This window comes from Vicugna pacos, chromosome 8 (assembly GCF_048564905.1).
Source record: "Vicugna pacos chromosome 8, VicPac4, whole genome shotgun sequence".
In the NCBI taxonomy this organism is placed as follows: Eukaryota; Metazoa; Chordata; class Mammalia; order Artiodactyla; family Camelidae; genus Vicugna; species Vicugna pacos.
Genome location: NC_132994.1, coordinates 73,110,903 through 73,128,998, shown reverse-complemented (window position 1 = coordinate 73,128,998; position 18,096 = coordinate 73,110,903). Strand labels below are relative to the sequence as shown.

Here is an 18,096-nt window from a genome sequence, read left to right as displayed (position 1 = left end):
TAGTTTAAAGTAATTTTTTCTTAACTTAGAAGTGGGTCTGACTTTCCATTAAAAAAAATTCATGTCCACATTTTTAAGAAGTAAGTTGAACTGTGATACCTGTTTGAATAATAAGATGCGATTTATACCACGTGAGTGAAAACAGAGGCATTTGCATAGGCCTCTGTATTTTATCGAGTGTGCCCTTGGAATCCCAGATGAAGCAGATCTCGCAGTCAGGGCATCTCACGGGAAAGAGCACCTGCTACCTCACAGGCTCTGGGTCGGAAAAAACAGCAGTTCACAGAGTAGATGAGCTTGTTCCCCTCACGGAGCTTACAGCACATGGGTTCCAGACAGTCATCAAAAACACGGTTGGGTGGTTACCGCCTTTGGAAAGAGGCAGGAGAAATGGAGGACTGGGGGCAGGGAGGGAGACGGGTGCTGACGGCGCCGGAAACGGGGCGCGGGGGTGGCCGTGTCCCAGGCCTCGCTGAGCCCCCGAGACGCGCCCCACCAGGTGAGGGCCCTTGGCTTCGCGCAGGAAAGCACTCAAGAGCGAGCCACAGTTGCGTAAAAGAAGATTTATTCAGAGATGTGCACACGCCATAGACAGTCCGTCTCCAAAGGCGAGGGAGCGAGAGGCCGCCAGGTGCAGTGTTGCTAGTTTTTATGAGCTTGGTCATTTCACATGCTAGCAAGTGGGAGGACTGTGCCAGCTACTCTGGGGACAGGGCAGGGATTCCCAGGAACTGCCCTCTTTTTGACCTTTTATGGTCAGCCTCGGAACTGTTATGGCGCCTGTGGGAGTGTCATTTACCATATTAATATATTTACAGTGAGCGCATAATGAAGCTCAAGGTCTCCTGGAGTCAAATCTCCCACTATCTTGGGCCTCCAGTTCTATTCAGAGTTGAATTTTCTGCCATCTTGGTGCTAAACGCTGTGTCATTGCTTTAATGGCTGTGCCCTGCCCCCTCCCTGCCTGTCTTACTGACAAGAGGAACCCCCTTTGTTAGAACCCTGAGGCTGGAGGGAACAAGGCAGGCGTGAGGGATGCAGCACAGAGCGGAGTGGCCAGATCAGGGTGAGAAGAAACCAGAGAGTGGGCGGGGCCAAGCCAGCGCCCCTGAGGTAGCTGTAAAGGCTTTGGTCTTTACAAAGACTTTAAATGCCCCAGGAGAAGTCGAAACCCTTGAAGTGTAAATCAGGAGAAGTGGTGTGAGCTGGTTTGCATTTTTAAAAGATCAGATTGGTCGAGCTGGAGGAAGGAAGGCTAACTCAAAGGGACCAGGGTGGAGGGGAAAGGCCAGGAAGGGGTGGGCAGAGCATTGCAGACTGGACGGGATGCCAGCTCGTCTCGCGGTGACAGAGTGATCTTCAGATTGCAACTTGCAAATTCTCACGAAGAGTGTCATGGGATCCTAAAAACGAACAGAAAATGAATTTTTATTCATTGTAATGTGGGTAACATTGCACTTTTCCCTTTGTAAGGGAAAAAGCAAGCCAGGAGAGTGCTGATGAAATGGAATTCTGTGAATTAGTCTGGCTGAACTTGCTTGTAGTGCAAGAATCAAATACAGAATCTCTTCTCGCTGGGCCGCCATTGAGGGTGGAGCCTGCTAGCACGGAGTCCACTCACAGAAGGAATTTCTGCACTAGCTAAGCCTCTGTTGACAGGAACAGAACCCCCTACAGCTGACATGAGAAGAGAGTTTCTTATTAAAAACGAGATGTCTCCTGTTGCCCAGGGACAGATGTGGGAAAGCCTCCTCCTCTGTCTCCTTCGCCTCTGCCCATCTGCTTCCTTCCTTCCTCCCTTGCTGTAAACCAGATTCCTCTGCTTCTCCAACTCCGGAGCAGGAATGTGCATCCTTACTTCGCCTGCAGACTCAAAAGAGAGAGTCACGTGCCTTGGTCCATGACTCATGACTCATTTGATTCAAAGATATTCAGACTTTAGTCCAGGAAAAACATTGGTTCTCCTGAATTACTTGAATACTCTCTGTCATGTCCATAATTTAACTGTTAGAGGTCACTATGTCTCCCCTCTTTTGGCCACTAGACAGATCAGAGCTTCCGTGTATTTTCAGCAAGTGTAGCATTTTGCAGCATGGGTTTTGATGTGCCGGCCCAAATCTTTGTCCTTAGGAGTCTCTTACTATTTTCTATTCTCTCCAATCTTCTGTTCATCTACTTCAGTCTTACCATGTTTGTGTATATTTGTACAACTGTCTCAAATCCTTTCTAGGACCTTGCCTGAATAGATGGATTAAATTACAAATCATTTGAAAATAGTAATGGAATTGCTTGGTGGTAAAATGGTTGAAGAGTTTGTGTTCTAGAATATTGCAAATTGCAACAAGAGTGTAACCACATAGAACATATTACTTGTAGAATTTTATTCTTTTTCTTTAGGTATTTATTTCATGGCTCTATAGTGAACTGAAGGCATTATTTGCAGTCTAGTATGTAGCCACTGATCATATGAGCTTCTTTAAATATAAATTTACAAGTGAAGTTATACAAAATTAAATTCCAGTTTCTCATGACCATAAACACAATTTAAATATATCTAATAACTACCGTATTAGAGCAGATACAGAACATTTTCACCATCACAGAAATTTCTATTGCATAGCATGACATCAGATAGTCTGTAATTTCCTCATTAATAGCTTGAAAATAACTTGTGAATTAAAAGACTCAAACGTATACCTTTTGATTCTTCCTTAATCATATTTTTCACGCTTTTGTCTTTTTTGTCTGCTTCTGTTCTAGCTTTGTAGCTATCAACATAGGTACTTTACCATATTCCCAAATTCTGTAGGAACCTCAAAATCAATTTCCTTGCTCCCAGGTCCTCCCACTACTGTCCGTTTGCTCAGTCAAGGTTCCGTTTTCACCACGTCGCTGTTCTGGTCAAGCCCACTGTGACTTCGTATTGCATCTGAAATCTAGTATCACATCTGCTTAGACGTCTTCCTTGACTGCCTGAATTCCTGTCTCGTTAACTCTCAGCACCCTGCTTTATCAGTGCTGTTTTGCTTTTGAATCCTCGGCCGAAGAAGTTCTTTTTCTATGTCCTTGTGCCTGGATTTCCCACCTACATCCTCTCTGTGACTCCAGAGACCTCCGTGTGTCCCTTACCTGCCTCCCTAGGTCCAACGTCATGTCCTCAAGATGCTCCTCTCCTGTTCCACTCTGGAATCATTCTCTAACTGCTTCATATGAATCATTCTTATTAACTCCAATTAAATTGTAAGTACCTCAAATACAATCTTTAAATCTTGTTCTTTCTTTGGCTCCCCATTTTGCCCAGTGATGACGCCTCAGGAAAAGCCATTTTGCAAGTACATACCAGTTGAATTGCTGAAATAATATGAGCCGTGGACTGGAGTTAGCACCTCTGTTTCTGGGCAGAGCTCTGCTCGCAGATGTCTGTGTGAGCCGGGGCCCCTGCTGCACCACCCCAGACAGTGTCCTTGCTCGTCAGGTCAGGGGGGTCAGCTAGTCAGTTGCTGATGGTACTGTCAGTTTAAGATTCTGTAGTTTTAGTCAGTCTTCTAATCTATTTTACTCTTAAGTTCCCTTATACATGTATCTTGATATTATCTGCTGTTAGAAATTGTGGATTTTAATGTATACATCTGGCAAACCTAATGATTGCCATTCAGCATGTGAACATTTTGCAAACCTCTACCAAGGTCTGCTGTTATTTTGTGCCACGTGACACAAATCCATCCATTCATCAATTTGGTTATTCCTGAGCTCCACGCACAGTCTGGTAATAGAAATGTAAAAGTGAAAAAGACATAGTTTTCTCCTTTCAGGGAGCCTCCAGTCTCATTTGGAAACAGACATACACAAAAATATGACAATGAATAATTGATTTATTAGAGGCAAATACCTACTCAATTTTGTTGCAACATATATAGCTCAGTGGTAGCTTGCGTGCTTAGCATGCACGAAGTCCTGGGTGCAATCCCCAGTACCTCCCTTAAACAAATAAATAAATAAATAAGCCTAATTAATTGCCCCCCAATAAATAAATAAGAAGAAACTGCCACTTAAAAAATTTAATGGCCATAATACCTTGTGACTAGGACATTAAATTAGAGTAAATCCCTAGAACCTGTATTTAAGCCATAGAATTTCTTTTGGTAGGACCGGGCCTCAGTGTTAAGGGAATTTGTCCTCCTGAAATTACTACTGAATGCTAAGAGCATGGCACAGACAAAAGCACCCTGTTGTTTGTGGCCAAAGAACGTGTTTTGAAAGGAAAATCTTGCTGCATCAGTGAATGCTTGATTTTTCACATCATCAACAACCATGTGGAAACGAGCAGATGTGGGCTGGAAACCCACAAATATTCAGAGGCATCAGCAACATTTGATGATTTATACTCTCAAAGGACTTGAGTTCCAACTCACATTCTCTTGCATTGAGTTTTGATTTTGCTGAACTGATGTATAAGAACTGAAATTGAGGGAAAATCGTGGATCATTCCCCTCTTTAAAGGTGTTGTTTTATTCTATTAAAGATATCATTTTTATTAAAATAAAAATGTAAAAATCCAATTCCAGCACACAAATTTATGTACAGGTGCTGCCTTGAGCTCTGGCTGTGGAGTGTCGTTATGAGATTGATGTGACTTGCTCTGACATTGTGGCATCATTTTCAAATTCAGCTCAGTCTTCCCTGTTCCCAATTAAAGCGTGAGTGACGCTAACTAATTAAATTGGAGGAAAGGGTATTCATAAGTGGATCATGTAAATAGAAATAAAGTTAGCCCTTGACATTATGACCGCAGGATTTTTTTTCCCCAAGAATGAGCTGTACGGTAAAAGGGTGTATTTAGAGAGAAGAAAGACAAAAAGCCATTTGATTGACAAACATGATTTGCAGTTCAGTCCGTTATGTTTATGCTGTTATGCCTCGTTCATTGAAAGTACATGACATCCTTCCATTTTATCACAAAGCTCCTGTTCATGAACTATCATGGGTCAACTAATTGATCGTACTTTACGAGAGTGAACCCAGTTTTATGCGTAGATATACATATCTCTATATCCAGGAAACCTGAAAACACACTTGGAAGGGGAGACATATAGTCTGAAATGTCATGACCATTGACTATGTAACGTATGATAGAAATAAGGTCACATAAGCCAAACAATGGAAAAACAACATGCAGGACCTAGCAGTTAAGCTAAATGTATATGAATCAGTGGATTGAAAGACAATTGAAACATGATATACATTAGTGGCATAGAACATACACAGGATAAAAAAGAAGTAGGAAGTGAATGCACCCTAACCGGGAGGGTAGGTGATGCAAATCCACACTGCTCGTGAGCGTTATTAGAGTGGTTAGCAGCGTAAGAAGTACTGAAGGTACGAGGAGTCATGGTTATTAGAAGTAAATGGGACACAGTTGTTCATTGGTCTGGCATTTTTAATGGCTTTTCAGTGCTTTCTGAGGCATTCAGAAAAGTACCTTTACATTTACCGTCCTGGCTAACAAAGGAAATGTTCTAGCGGATGGTCAGGGAAGTGATGCCACAATCCTTTACAGTGAAGAATGTGCCGGGGAGTCTACACAGCAGTTACTGATGGGGACAGAGCAGAGGTGCCACCAGCTCACACTGAAATGTTTGCTGTCCTCATCATGCACTTTGGAGGAAGTTTGGTGTTTTCTGAAATAAGAGATTTTTTTAACGAGTGAAATTGCCCACGAAAACAGTCTGCTTCATGTGGACTCCTAGAATTTGAGATTTGACAGCAGCCTCGGGGATCACTTTACCCACCCAGAGATCTTATAGATGAGGAAACGGAGGCCTAGAAAGGTTGAAGCAGGTGGCTGAAGGATGTGGGGAAAAGACACGGTTTGTACTCGGACACATGTGAGACTGAATTTCAACTCCTTCCCCGCGTGACCTCAGGCAAGTTATTTCGCTTCTCTGAGATCTGGTTTCCCTGATCTCTAATGGGAGGGGTTCTTCTCTAAGTGGGCCTGATACAGGATGCCCGTATTTTAATTAAATGATGAATTTTACATATGTCTGCACCAGTGGAACCATCACCAGGGCCAGTGTAAGGAGCACACCCATGAACTGCTCCCACACCCCCTGCCCTGCCCCCCAACCCCCTCTCCCGAGCAACTGCTGATCGCTCTCCATTCCTTGTTGACATTTTCAATTGGTGTAAATGCTGCTACATAGTATACACTCTTTTTTGTATGATTTCTTTTGTGCAGCAAAATTATGTTGAGGTTTATCATTGCGGTGTATGTCAAACCTTTATTCTTTCCTATTGCTGAATTGTGTTCTATTGTATGTAACCACAATTTGCTCAGCCATTCAACTGTTGATGAACATTTGGGTTGTTTCCAGTTTCTGAGTATTACAAACAGAGCTGCTCTGAAATTTTATGCAAGTCTTTGTAGATGCATACATTTCTTTTTCTCTCGTGCAAATACCTGGAAGTGGAAGGACTAGAATATATTTTAGGGGTTTCATTTTTCAGAAACTGCAAATCTGTTTTCCAGGGTCATTGTACCATTTTGCATTCCCACTAAGAATGTATGAGGGTTCCAGGTGCTCCATATCCTCTTCAACACTGGATATAATCAGTCTTTTGAGTTTGGATGTTCTACCAAGGGGGTAGTGGTATCTCTTCATGGTCTTAAGCAGCCGTATTGCCCTATTGACTAATGATGTTGAGCATGTTTTCATGTCCTTATTTGCTATTTTATCTTTGGTGAAGTGTCTGTCCAAATCTTTTTTCCCTTTAAAAAAATGGGTTATTTTCTTATTACAAATATTTAAGACTTCTTTGTATATTTTGGATGCAGGTGTATTTTCAGATAAGATTTGCATATATTGTCTCTGTCTGCAGCTTATCATTCTGTTTTCTTAAAAATGCCTTTCAAGAAACAAAAGGTTTTAATTTTGATGAAGTTCAGTTTATCAATTTATTCTTTTGTGGGTCGTGCTTACTGTGTTGTGCCTAAGAAATCTCGGTCTAATTACCAGTCGCAAAGGTTCTCTCACTTATTTTCTTCTAGAAGCTTTGCATTTTATATTTTATATTAAGATCTGATGTATTTTGAGTTATCTTTTGTGTATGGTACAAAATATGAGTCGAAGTTTATATGTAGATAGATAGATATCCAGTTGTTCAAACACCATTCAGTGAAGAGAATACCTTTCCTTCACTGAATTAATCCTGCATTTTGTTGAAAATCAGTTATACATAAATATGAGGCTCTATTTCTGTACTCTCTGTTCTGTACCATCAATCTGTTTGTCTCTGTGTCAGTAGTGTATGCACTGTTTTGATTAGTCAATTTATAATAAGTACCGAAATGAGGAAGTGTTGATCCTTCAACTTGGTCCTTCCTTCGCAAAATTGTCTGGGCTGTTCTAGGTCCCCACTGCTATCGCCTTAGACTTGAAGTCTGAGTGAGGACACAGGGACTTGTCTCCGTGTCTTCTGATCTTTAGCCAGTGCCCTCACTTTGCCACACAAGATGTGAAGCCCAGTTTTGTGTTTTAAAAGGTATTTCTTCCGGTTTTGCAGATAAAAAAGAGTTCTAAAGAAAAAAAATTGGCGCAATAAAGGCAATAAAATTAAGATGATAGGAAAGTTTCTCTAGTAGAATGTTTATTTCAGCTAATTTGTGGGAACTATGATTTCTGCGGAAAAGCCTTTAGCTTTTTTGTCCAATTGGCCTTTCATCAGTATCATCATTTTTCAGCGCTTTGACTCTTTCATTTATCTGTTTCAACGCAGCTGATCATTCAGTTTCAGTTGCTGATGAGTCCCTTGTCAAGGCTCACACGTAAATGGCCTCTGCGTCTTGTCTAGGAATGTAGGGCCACCATCTACTGGCCACCAAGGGTAGTCTGGGGAGAAATTCTGTTTCTCGTCCACTTGCTGTAAAAGATATTCTCCCTGAACTGGTTGCTGTGAAGACAGACAGCCTCTGATACAACTAAATCTTGATTAATTGAATGTTAAATGATGGAATTCTGGATAATAGAAATATTGTTTTACTTCCAGGGGCTTCACTTTGAATTGTTATGAATAGTGTTCTTCTAGCATCCACTTTTGCAATGTTTCATAATGAAAGCAATTAACTATTTTTATCATATAATAATAAAAGCAATCACTTCAATACTTCTCGGCATCGGTGAGACACCATTTGAAATATATGTTTTCTCCTATATATAAAAATGCTACCAACAACCCACTATCAGTTAGGAATATAATATTTTTTTTCACACAATAGGAATGTATATGTATAATCCTTCTATATTCTGATCAAGTCCCCTTTGTGATAATGGTTATTGGGGCTTCCCAACATGACAATTTTAAAACTTCTTGAGAGTGATGGTAATTACTGCCCTACGAGAGGTCGCCAAGAAGAATGACATTTCCCTCCACATCTCTTTTGCTGAGGCTCCCTGCTCCTTTACAGGACCTGCTAATGTCACCGGGTGCAGTATTTTGAGAAGAACGTGTTACCATGAGGATTGTTGCAGGGAGCATAGCCAATAATGATACGAACCCCCTCCATCACCGAAGTGCCCTCGTGGACACTCTTGTGCCACAGAATCCCTAGCCTCTTGAGAAAATGCTCCCATCCTCTGATTGCTCAAGATTATCATTAAATAAACCAATAGAACATTTAGGTTGGGTAAGGTGATCAATAAAATACTTTGTGTTTGGGATTTGTTAGCCATGCCTCCACCCAAATGGAGAAAAGAATGTTCACGGCTAAGCTAACTCCACCGACAGTGACACATTGGTACGGTTTCTCCCCTAGAGCAGGGATTCCCAATTGGGACCTGAGAAGACGGGACAATTTTCAATATCGTTTGTGGGGAAAGGCCCAGAGCTTTCACCAAAGAGGTTAAACCTTATGATCTAATGTTGACACAGTTGTATTTTCATTAAAATAAGAATTTGAGGGTCTAAAATCATTGAACTAAATATAAGGAATATTGTGAAATTCTTTAGCACAGTATTTGTCATCTTTGCACAAAAGGTGATGACAAGCAAAAGGAATCCAGGCTGATCACTACTGCCAGCAGCTGCGGCCTGACTGTGGGAGGGCGGTGCTGGAATCCACTGGGCCCATCCCTCCAACTGGCCTCAGGGACCCTTTGGTCTGACCTCCAGCCTCCTCCTCCTTGGCCCCACTGTCCTCCACACTCTCACCCACTGCTAACCCCGACCCCCCAGCCTCCAACAAATGCCCATCCTTCCTCAGCTCCCCTCTCAGTGGCATCTCTTTCCCTTTCCCTCTCGACTGGCCCCAGGCCCGAGGTAAAGCTGGTGTCCTTTCAGCCCGCTCTTTTCCCTTCTAGGTCACCGTTGCCCTCTTTAGCCCCAAATGGCTCTGAGGTTCATGTGATTCATCGTAACCACCTCCTCCCCCTCCTCATCACATGACATTGGGTTCACTGGTCATTCCTGCTCAGTCATTGAAGCTTCATCACCTCCCCAAACTCTGCCCTCCCTCCTGGTGAGCAGTGTGACCTTCCACGACCCTCTGTGTGCACCTCTCCTGTGCCTGTGTGCAAGGCTGCTGGACAGAGCCGGGCGTATCTGCCAGTCTAAGTGTGCTTGTCACGTGCTGTCCCCACTGATTTACCTGCCATTTCTTCTCTGATTTCAGTCTGGCTTTTGGTCTCTCCGTCGCTCTGGAATGTTTCACTAAACAGAAGAAGCCAGTTAATGACCACTGGACCCCTGGACAAGTGCCTTCTTTGGGCTCCAGGCCCCCGGGTCCTCTCAGCGTCCCTTCTCCCTCTGTGGCAGCTCCTTCCCAGCCCCCTCTCCTGGCTTCTCCTCCTCTACCTCACTCCCAGCTCCCATTCGCATCACTTTAAAGACCGTCTAAAGGGGGAGGGTATAGCTCAGAGGCAGAACACATGCTTAGCATGCATGGGGTCCTGGGTTCGATCCCCAGTACCTCCATATAATAATAATAGTAATAATGATAATAGTAATAATAATAATAATAATAATAACAACAATAATAATATAAGTGAACCTAATTACCTTCCCCTAAAATATTTTTTAAAAATAAGATTAAGAAAAGAGCATCTATGTGTTCATGACTTCTCAGTTTACACCCCGAGCTCTCCTCAGACCTTCAGAATATCATACTAAGCCGACTCCATGGAAGCTGCACACAGATTCTCCAAACCATCAAAAGCCTCTCAACCTCAGTTTATCTCAGAATCAGTCTTAACTCTAACCCCGGCCCACACGCACACACACACATGCCTGCCAGGCCCCTCCCCTAACACTTCCCCACTTTGACCCGTCCGTGCTCCCACCAGTCCTGGCTCCTCCCCTGCCGACCCTAATAATCTGCCCCTACTTCTGGTTGATTTCCATTCCCAGAGTGTCTCAAACATTTTCACCTCCCTCCATCTCTGGGCCACCACCCTAGTCCCAGCCTTTACCATCTGTTTCTTCAACTACTCTGCTAATCCACTAAGCAGTCTGTCTCTCTCTCTCTCTCTCTCTCTCTCTCTCTCAGGTACATTTCAGTCTGTTTGCCACACACAAGCCAGAATGGATCATATCCCTGTCCCAAAGTGGCTTCTTGTTTCAATAGGGGAAAAATATACAAACTTTTCATAATGTCCTAAAGAGACCTGGAAGTCCCTTTCATCTCCCTCTTCCCCTTTCCTGCCCTTCTGCAGTCGTGTTGGCCTCCTTTCTGGACAAGCCAAGTTCAGGCAGGACGAACCATCTGCCATTTCGGGACCTTTGAGCATGCTCTCCTCCCCGCCATCCCCTGCCCAGCCTTCCCCTGCTGTGAGCGTCACGCCTTCTCATCCGAAGTCTCAGCCTTTGAAAGTCTCACTTAACCATGTACTATGTAAGCCAGGCACCTGGCCACAGCTCCCTGTTGGCTTTTTTATACTCCTTGTCATAATTCGCAATTATTTATCTGTTAGTTTATCTGATGCCATCTCTTAGAAGGCAGGAACCACGTCATCTTGCTCACCATTGAACTCTCAGTGTTGATGACTGTGTCTGCAGGCACACAGTAGGAACACAACAAACATAAGTTGGGTTATTTAACACGAATACACAGCAGATAAACATCCAGACTTTAGTATTTATGCTGCTATCATTCTTATTTTATGATGGCATAATTTTGTTGATGTTCTCACACACTTTTAAAAGCATCAACATATTTTAAAACTTAAATATCTGTGTGAAATTTACAGGTAGTCATAAATTTGTGATGTAGTACAGATTTAGTGCTAGGTAACAAACAAAGCTGTTATTTGAATTTTTAAAATGGGAAGGCTTTAATATTTGATGGGCACTGAGTGTACCAGGGTACTGAGCTGGCTAATAGAATCGTGATTGATCTGAGACGTGAGGAGAGCATCATTTCTGTCCTTCTTCCTGGAGGAAACCAAACAGAGAAGAGGCCTTACCTAGAGAGAGCTTTGCTCACCTCATTCATGCAGGTGTTGAGCAGGATTAGGAAAAGTTTAGGACTTGGGTGAGAAAATAGCCCCCTGTAAATGACATTTATTCTAAAACTACATGTTTTACATTGTTTTAAAATTGGTTCTTTGGAATTTTTTTCACACATTTCATTAATATGTATTATCTGTGGTATTGATAGCTCATTACCAGTTAAATAAAAAATCACATACATGATGTGAGGGAGCTCCATGGTTAATGTCAAACCAAATGTGTGCGTTTCAATTTCAAATGGACCTCGTCTGAATTTCTTACAAGTTTTTACTCTTTTCCGATGGCTGTTTCTCTGACGAGTGAAACACAGTTGCACCCCCTTTTGAATGACTAACTCTAACATAATTACATATTTGGTGCTCCTGGATCTTAATCTTCTTGCATTATGATGGTCATACCAGACTTATTGATTCATTCATTGAATCAATTCAAAGGACAGAATTTTCAATACTGAATTTTAAAATATGAACTCACTTATGGCTTTGGCAGGGAGGGAGAAAAAGAGGCCTTGATGCCTCATTTATAGCTGCTTGAAATCACCAGCCCTTCCAACTTATTAGTTTCAACAATTACTCAGAATAGAAGTCAATTAGAAGTCCCAATAGAAAGCATGAAAAGAAATTTCCCCGGGGAATAAATGCGTTACTTGATAGTGTTGCTAAGTCAATTAAATTACAACGCATATTTTGCTAAGATATAAAAACTCTCAACATGTCTATGTAATAAGAAAAGCAGAACTTCCAGGCTTTATAAGTCAGAAGATAAAACAAGTTTGTCCTATCTAAAAATATATTTCTATACACATATGTGTGTGCATATATATATATATATAAAACTTATATATATGCTATTTTTATTATTGTCCTCTTAAAGAATGCCAGTCAAATTATATTGCATCAACTAAGCTATCCTTCCTTAAATTTATAGAAAGGAATTAGCTACCATAAGAAAGGAAATGCAAACACGGAAGAATATAAATTCAGCATTTATATAAATATGTAGAAACAGTGGGCTTTTTAAAAAGACAACATCAGTTGAGTTTATCTCCTTTGATTTCCAAAGCAGTCTAATTTTCAGCTTCTGTAAGTGAGGGATGAAGGAAAAGGAAGGGGAGAGAATGGATAATGGAGAGGGAACCACTGAGCAGATGAGAATTTGGAGATGCAACCAGGCTGGTTGCTCAGGAGAGGGAGGCTCTCAGAAGAGACAGGATCTGAGCTGGGTCGGCCCTGGGGCCTGTGGTTGCCAGAGAGCCTCAGCCCTTCTTTCTACAAACACGGCCCAATCCAGTGCTGCATCTCCTCCGAGGGGTCTAGAATGTTCCAGAGCACTACAAGGAAGGGATTTATTTTTTTCTTGTTCCCTTGGGATGATAAAAGGTACAGATGAAAGAGAGCAGCAAGACCCAGGAGCCTTGATAAAACTTAGATTGCTGGAGCCAAAGACTTGGTGGAAATTTTAATGCATTAAAATATATCAGGAATCACCTGTTCTTAGAAACCCATCCTGCAAATAATTCGCTTCCTTCCTCCTTGAAAGCGCTGAAATGATGCATAGCCTAACGTACACAAATGATGTCTAATTACACATTTACGCGTAAATGGTGTCCCACTACATGTACACGTGTATAGCTGCACATATACACGTCCGGCGCCTTGTGGTTTAGAAAGACATGCGCCTGTGCCTGGTCTCCCAGTTTTCATGCGGTGGGAACAGAAGCCGGGCCCCGGAGGCGGGGACGGCGACGCCACCCTGAGCAGGTAGACCCCGCCGGGTTAACAAGTCGTAATCAGAGTGCACCGCAGGCCAGCCTCCTGTTCCTGAACACCTGCTGCGAAGAGCCACCCTCTTCCCCAGTGCTGCCAACCCCCGCATCTCTCTGCACCGTGTAAGGGACTCCGGCCCCGCGGGCCGGCTGCTTTTTGGCATCATTCTTTCCGGCCGTCTCTTCCCTCTTGGTAGCAGCGCCATCGGGCAGGGAGGGCCACAGAGAGCTTTCACTTAGCTTGGGACTAAAAGGCAGAGCAGCCAGCCTCATCCTCTGCTTAAATGTGTTCGAGCAGAAGGGGGATCTTTTCGAGGCGAGGGGCCTCGGAGGACGCAGGAGCATCTGGCTCTCGGCACACTTGGCAGCACCGCCTTCCCCGCAGCCCCCTTTCGCTTTTGCCTCATTGAAGGGCCTGCGGAAGAGGACGGACTCTTAATTAACGCCGTCTCCAAACAGCCCAGCAAGCGCCCCAGCCTGGACCGAGATGCGGTCCACCGCCGGGTTCCTTCCTCCGTGGCCGGAGCACCTGGTCCCTGGCCGCTGGCCCAGGGGCCACCAACCAACCAAGCGCTTTGGAAAGATGAGCTGTTTTCCGGAGCACAGATCTAAGCGTGGATAAAAACGTTCTGCCAATATTTTCTTTACATTGCTTTTATGTTCTGTACCCTGGGAGCATAGAAGGTTTATAGTCTGAGTTTCATTCTCATGCACACAAACGCAGTACACAGACAAAGACATGTAGTTGGGTGATTCAGGATTGGCAAAAAGTAAAGAAAAGAAAGACATATCTCCTTCACTCAACTGATCCATTTTTATATTTACCAATCTTTTGAAAAGTTAATTAGAATTCTTTTGGGGGGTAATTAGGTCTATCTGTTTATTTCTTCCTTTAAGGGAGGTGCTGGGGATTGAACCCAGGACCTTGGGCATGCTAAGCATGCACTCTACCACTGAGGTATGCCCTCCCCTTTATTTAGCAACATTTCTGAGTAAATATATTGTGCCTACCACTGAAACATAAAATTTCTCTCTCCATGCATGTGTGGGTGGTAGATGCTTCCTCAAAACTTAGAAAATTGTTGGTCTGGATATCCCAGCTCTGTTGGAAAAGTGGACTGATCCACATGCATACTAGCTCAGGTCTAAAGGACGCTCTGAGCCCCTTCCTCGCTAATGCTGGGTTCTCCCTGGCGAAGTCATGATCTCAAAGCTGGGTAATACACCCAAATAAAATGCCTCATAAAGACAAGGACAGTAAATTCCAAAAATAAGTCCACAAAATCCACCTCATTCAGGTTCTGTTCCTTCAATATATTAGTTAAGATCAGAGTTTTCACACTTCCACAAAAGCCAGGGAACTCATACTAAGATACGTTTTTGTTAACTACATGCTCACACAAGAGTCATGGGAGAATTCCACCAAATTCCATTAAATTCTGGTCCTCTGCTCAGTAAATAGCCATGAAAACACCACGGTACTTAGAGCAAATCCTCAATCTCCTGCTAACACCTTATATTACAACCGTCTAATTACCATGTTTTGCAGTAACCTTGTGGGACTTCCACAGGTAATTAGAACTCCCCAGCTTTTCTGCAGTAATCCAGTAAGGACCTCTTAACTAGGAAGGATTATGCGCTACTAATATTGTTGTGCCCACGTGTTTTCTGCAGTTAATTGTTTCCATTAATTTTTGGCAGCATGACAGAATTTCATGCAGCTTCATACACTGCGATGGCTCATGAGTCAACTCTGAAGCCAAGATGTTCCCCCGTCCCCATCTCGATCTCTCATGCTCTCTGCAGTTTTTTTTCCCCAGGAATCAATATCCTGATGAGAAAAAATGAACCTCATATCACTTCAATTACATTTTCTTTGTATGAATTCAGGACAGCTTCTCTGTCGTGTCTCTAGGCAAGCAGGTAGACGTCTAAGGCGGTTACAGCTTTCATTGTCTCTGTTATAGAAATCTTAGAAGACAGAACAGGCACTGGTGACATAATTCTTGTCACAATTTTTTCTGTTCCAAGCCGCATGCAGTTACTGGACAAGGACCTTGTCTTTATGTGTGAATCTTCAGAGTCCAGAACATAGTAGGTGCTCAGTAAATGGCCATGGACACAACAGGCATTTATTCTGCCAGAGCGGCATCTGGAAAGCCCTCTGGCAGTGTTTGATGAATGCTTCCAAATCAACTGAAAGTGTTTCACCATAATATGATTAAAAAAAGGATACTGCCATATAAAATTTGAGGATTAGAGTTATATTTATAATTATGGATAAGACCTTTGTTAAGGTAGTCACTTACATCAGCTTCAACATTATATATACATGCATACGCATACATCACTCATACACACATGCACAGAGATACACGCATACACACATACACACTCATACACAAATACACACTCATACACACATACACACTCATACACATGCACACAGATACATACATATACAGACATACACACAGATATACACACATACAGAGATACACTCATACACACTCATGCACATGCACACAGATACACACATACACTCAGACACACATATACACTCAAAAACACATATACACACAAACACACACGTAGAAATTCCTTTCACCCAGCAGTTGCCACTCACTGGCTCACTGGGTTGACTTCCCTCCATCCCTGTCTTCCTGCCTTTCTCCTTGTCTTTTCTCTGTGTGTGTGTGTGTGTGTGTTCGAGCATCAGGCTGGGAGAGAAGCTGGACGTAGACCCAGCCAATTACCACTTAGTTGTAAAGTGAAGACTTGCCTTCTTGTCCCTGGGTCTCTTCCTGCCATCATGACCGGGTCTCACGGGTGTCTTCAGCAGAGCTTTGGCGGCTCTGCTCTCGGAGAACCTTCCCAAGGCTTCCTACAGTTGCGCAGACGGACAGTGGTGTGAAGTAATGAAGGCATCCTGGGTTTTGCTGGCAGAGAGACATACATAAATCTTGGTACCACTTTAGGAAATTACTTGGCCTCTCAGTCCATGATTTCATCAGTAAAATGAGGATAATAACACCTAGTTCACAGAGAGAATTGTGATGTACAGGGAGACGTGCCTAGATCTCAGGCAGTCCTTGATGAATGCGAGTTTCTCTCTCTGCATTTCAGCACCAGAATGCCTTGTTCTTTGGCAAGTCCGGGCCCTCCTGATGAAAACCTCTCTCTTCCCCCCTAGAAAAGGGAGATGACCCCGAGACTCAGCTTGAGGCTGGAGTAGGGGCTCTGGTTCAGCCTTGCTGTCAGGCAGAGACAAAGGGAAATCTGCAAAAATGCCTGCTCTCAGCATAATCGTATTACAATTCTAAATGAATACACGCCAGGCCACAGCGACCATGCTTTATGTCTGGTTAACTGGAAAACAATGATCACTTGTTCTTCCCGCCAGGCCTGTGTGGAGACATCAGACATTAGCTCATCCCGAGCCCACCTGTGGGCCTCCCCTCTTACCTGGGAAGTCCAGGATAGTGCAGATCGGGTTTCCGCATCACAGCCTTTGAGTAGGGTGTTCATTTTGTGCTATTTTTGCTGCAACCTGGTTACTGAAGTCAAGATTGGCCCAAGCCAGGATCTAAGCCTGTGTTCCTCACAAGAATCCCTGTGTTTTCTCTCCATTCTCATTGTACTAGCAGTTCTGCTCTTGGACCCTTGCCTTATTTGTACTGTATTTCTATTTCCCTATGTGTATAAGATGTAGATTTGTTTTCTGTGATTTTATTGGCCTGATTTATGGAAAAGAAAGGTAGGTCACTGCTACATTGAGGAAGTAAGTCTACTTGTTTATCTAAAACCAAGCCCCTGGACCAGAATGTCTAGTCAATTTATCAAAACATAAAACTTTGGATAAACAATTTTTACGATCTTCAAGAGGAAAGTTTTTCTTTTTGCTATTCTTTAGCCAGAGCACACTGGCATCAGATGGAAATCATCTGGCTAGACGTTGTGACTATTATAAAATCAAGAATACTGCAAAGTCGTTTATTAATACTGATGAATTGACACCACATTCTTCTGCATGCCAAAATCATTGTTTATTTTTCTAAGCTAAGCACTTCAGATCATCTTAAAGTGTTTCATGTAGTCACTTTTTTGAAAATGAGTATGGTATTTATATTGAACAATTAAAAATAATATCTTAGCATAATAGTAAGCAGACATTCTTGGAAAATAATTAAATCATAATTTGTTTTCTTAACTGGTGAACTAAGAGAATAAATAATGAATAAAATAATAAATAACAATTGATGTTTAGATTTTTCTTATTTATTTTAGACCCCAAGTAATGAAAGCTTTATTCCAACTTGTACCTCAGAAACTGTTGTGCTCCCTTCAAAAGCAGGTGGTCAGTCCCACGAATTGCTAGGGACAGGGGACCAGGGGTGCAGTGATTTCTTCCATCACAAATTGACATCTCTCTCATTTTATTGTATTATTCAGAAAAACAACTTTAAAAAAAATCATGAAATTAATTTCACCCTGGTGCTACTAACTGAACTTACCTTGTAAGAATCTCATCCTACTCTTTTGTTAAGATTCCGTCACCTCCAATCTGACTCCTGTGAAAACAGAATGAAATTACAACGGCAAACCTACTTAGGAAAATACACGCCACTGAATCCACACTGAACCCGTCTTGCTAACCCAGCAAGAGTGCACCAGAGCCAGCCCGCCCAGCTCCCTCCTGCAGGGCCAGGCCCACCTCTCAGGGCAGCGGCCACTGTGCCTTCCCTGACCTTTGCCCCACTTCACACACTTGTGCACCGAGCTGCCCCATCACTCAGGATCCCACTAGGTCCTAAAATCTGTTTCACTGC

At 42.8% G+C, this 18,096-nt stretch overlaps 1 protein-coding gene and 1 long non-coding RNA gene across 5 annotated transcripts in view; one reads left to right on the top strand and one right to left on the bottom strand.

Annotated features, from left to right (window-relative positions):
* PRKN (parkin RBR E3 ubiquitin protein ligase) overlaps window positions 1-18,096 on the top strand; it is a 1,151,747-nt gene that overhangs the window by 778,583 nt on the left and 355,068 nt on the right. The gene's annotated exons all lie outside the window — the stretch shown is intronic.
* LOC140697788 (uncharacterized) lies at window positions 613-17,862 on the bottom strand. Its single transcript, XR_012075118.1, has 3 exons — window positions 17,782-17,862; window positions 16,050-16,206; window positions 613-1,403 (listed from the first exon to the last, which is right to left on the bottom strand). It is a non-coding gene; the product is annotated as an uncharacterized lncRNA (long non-coding RNA).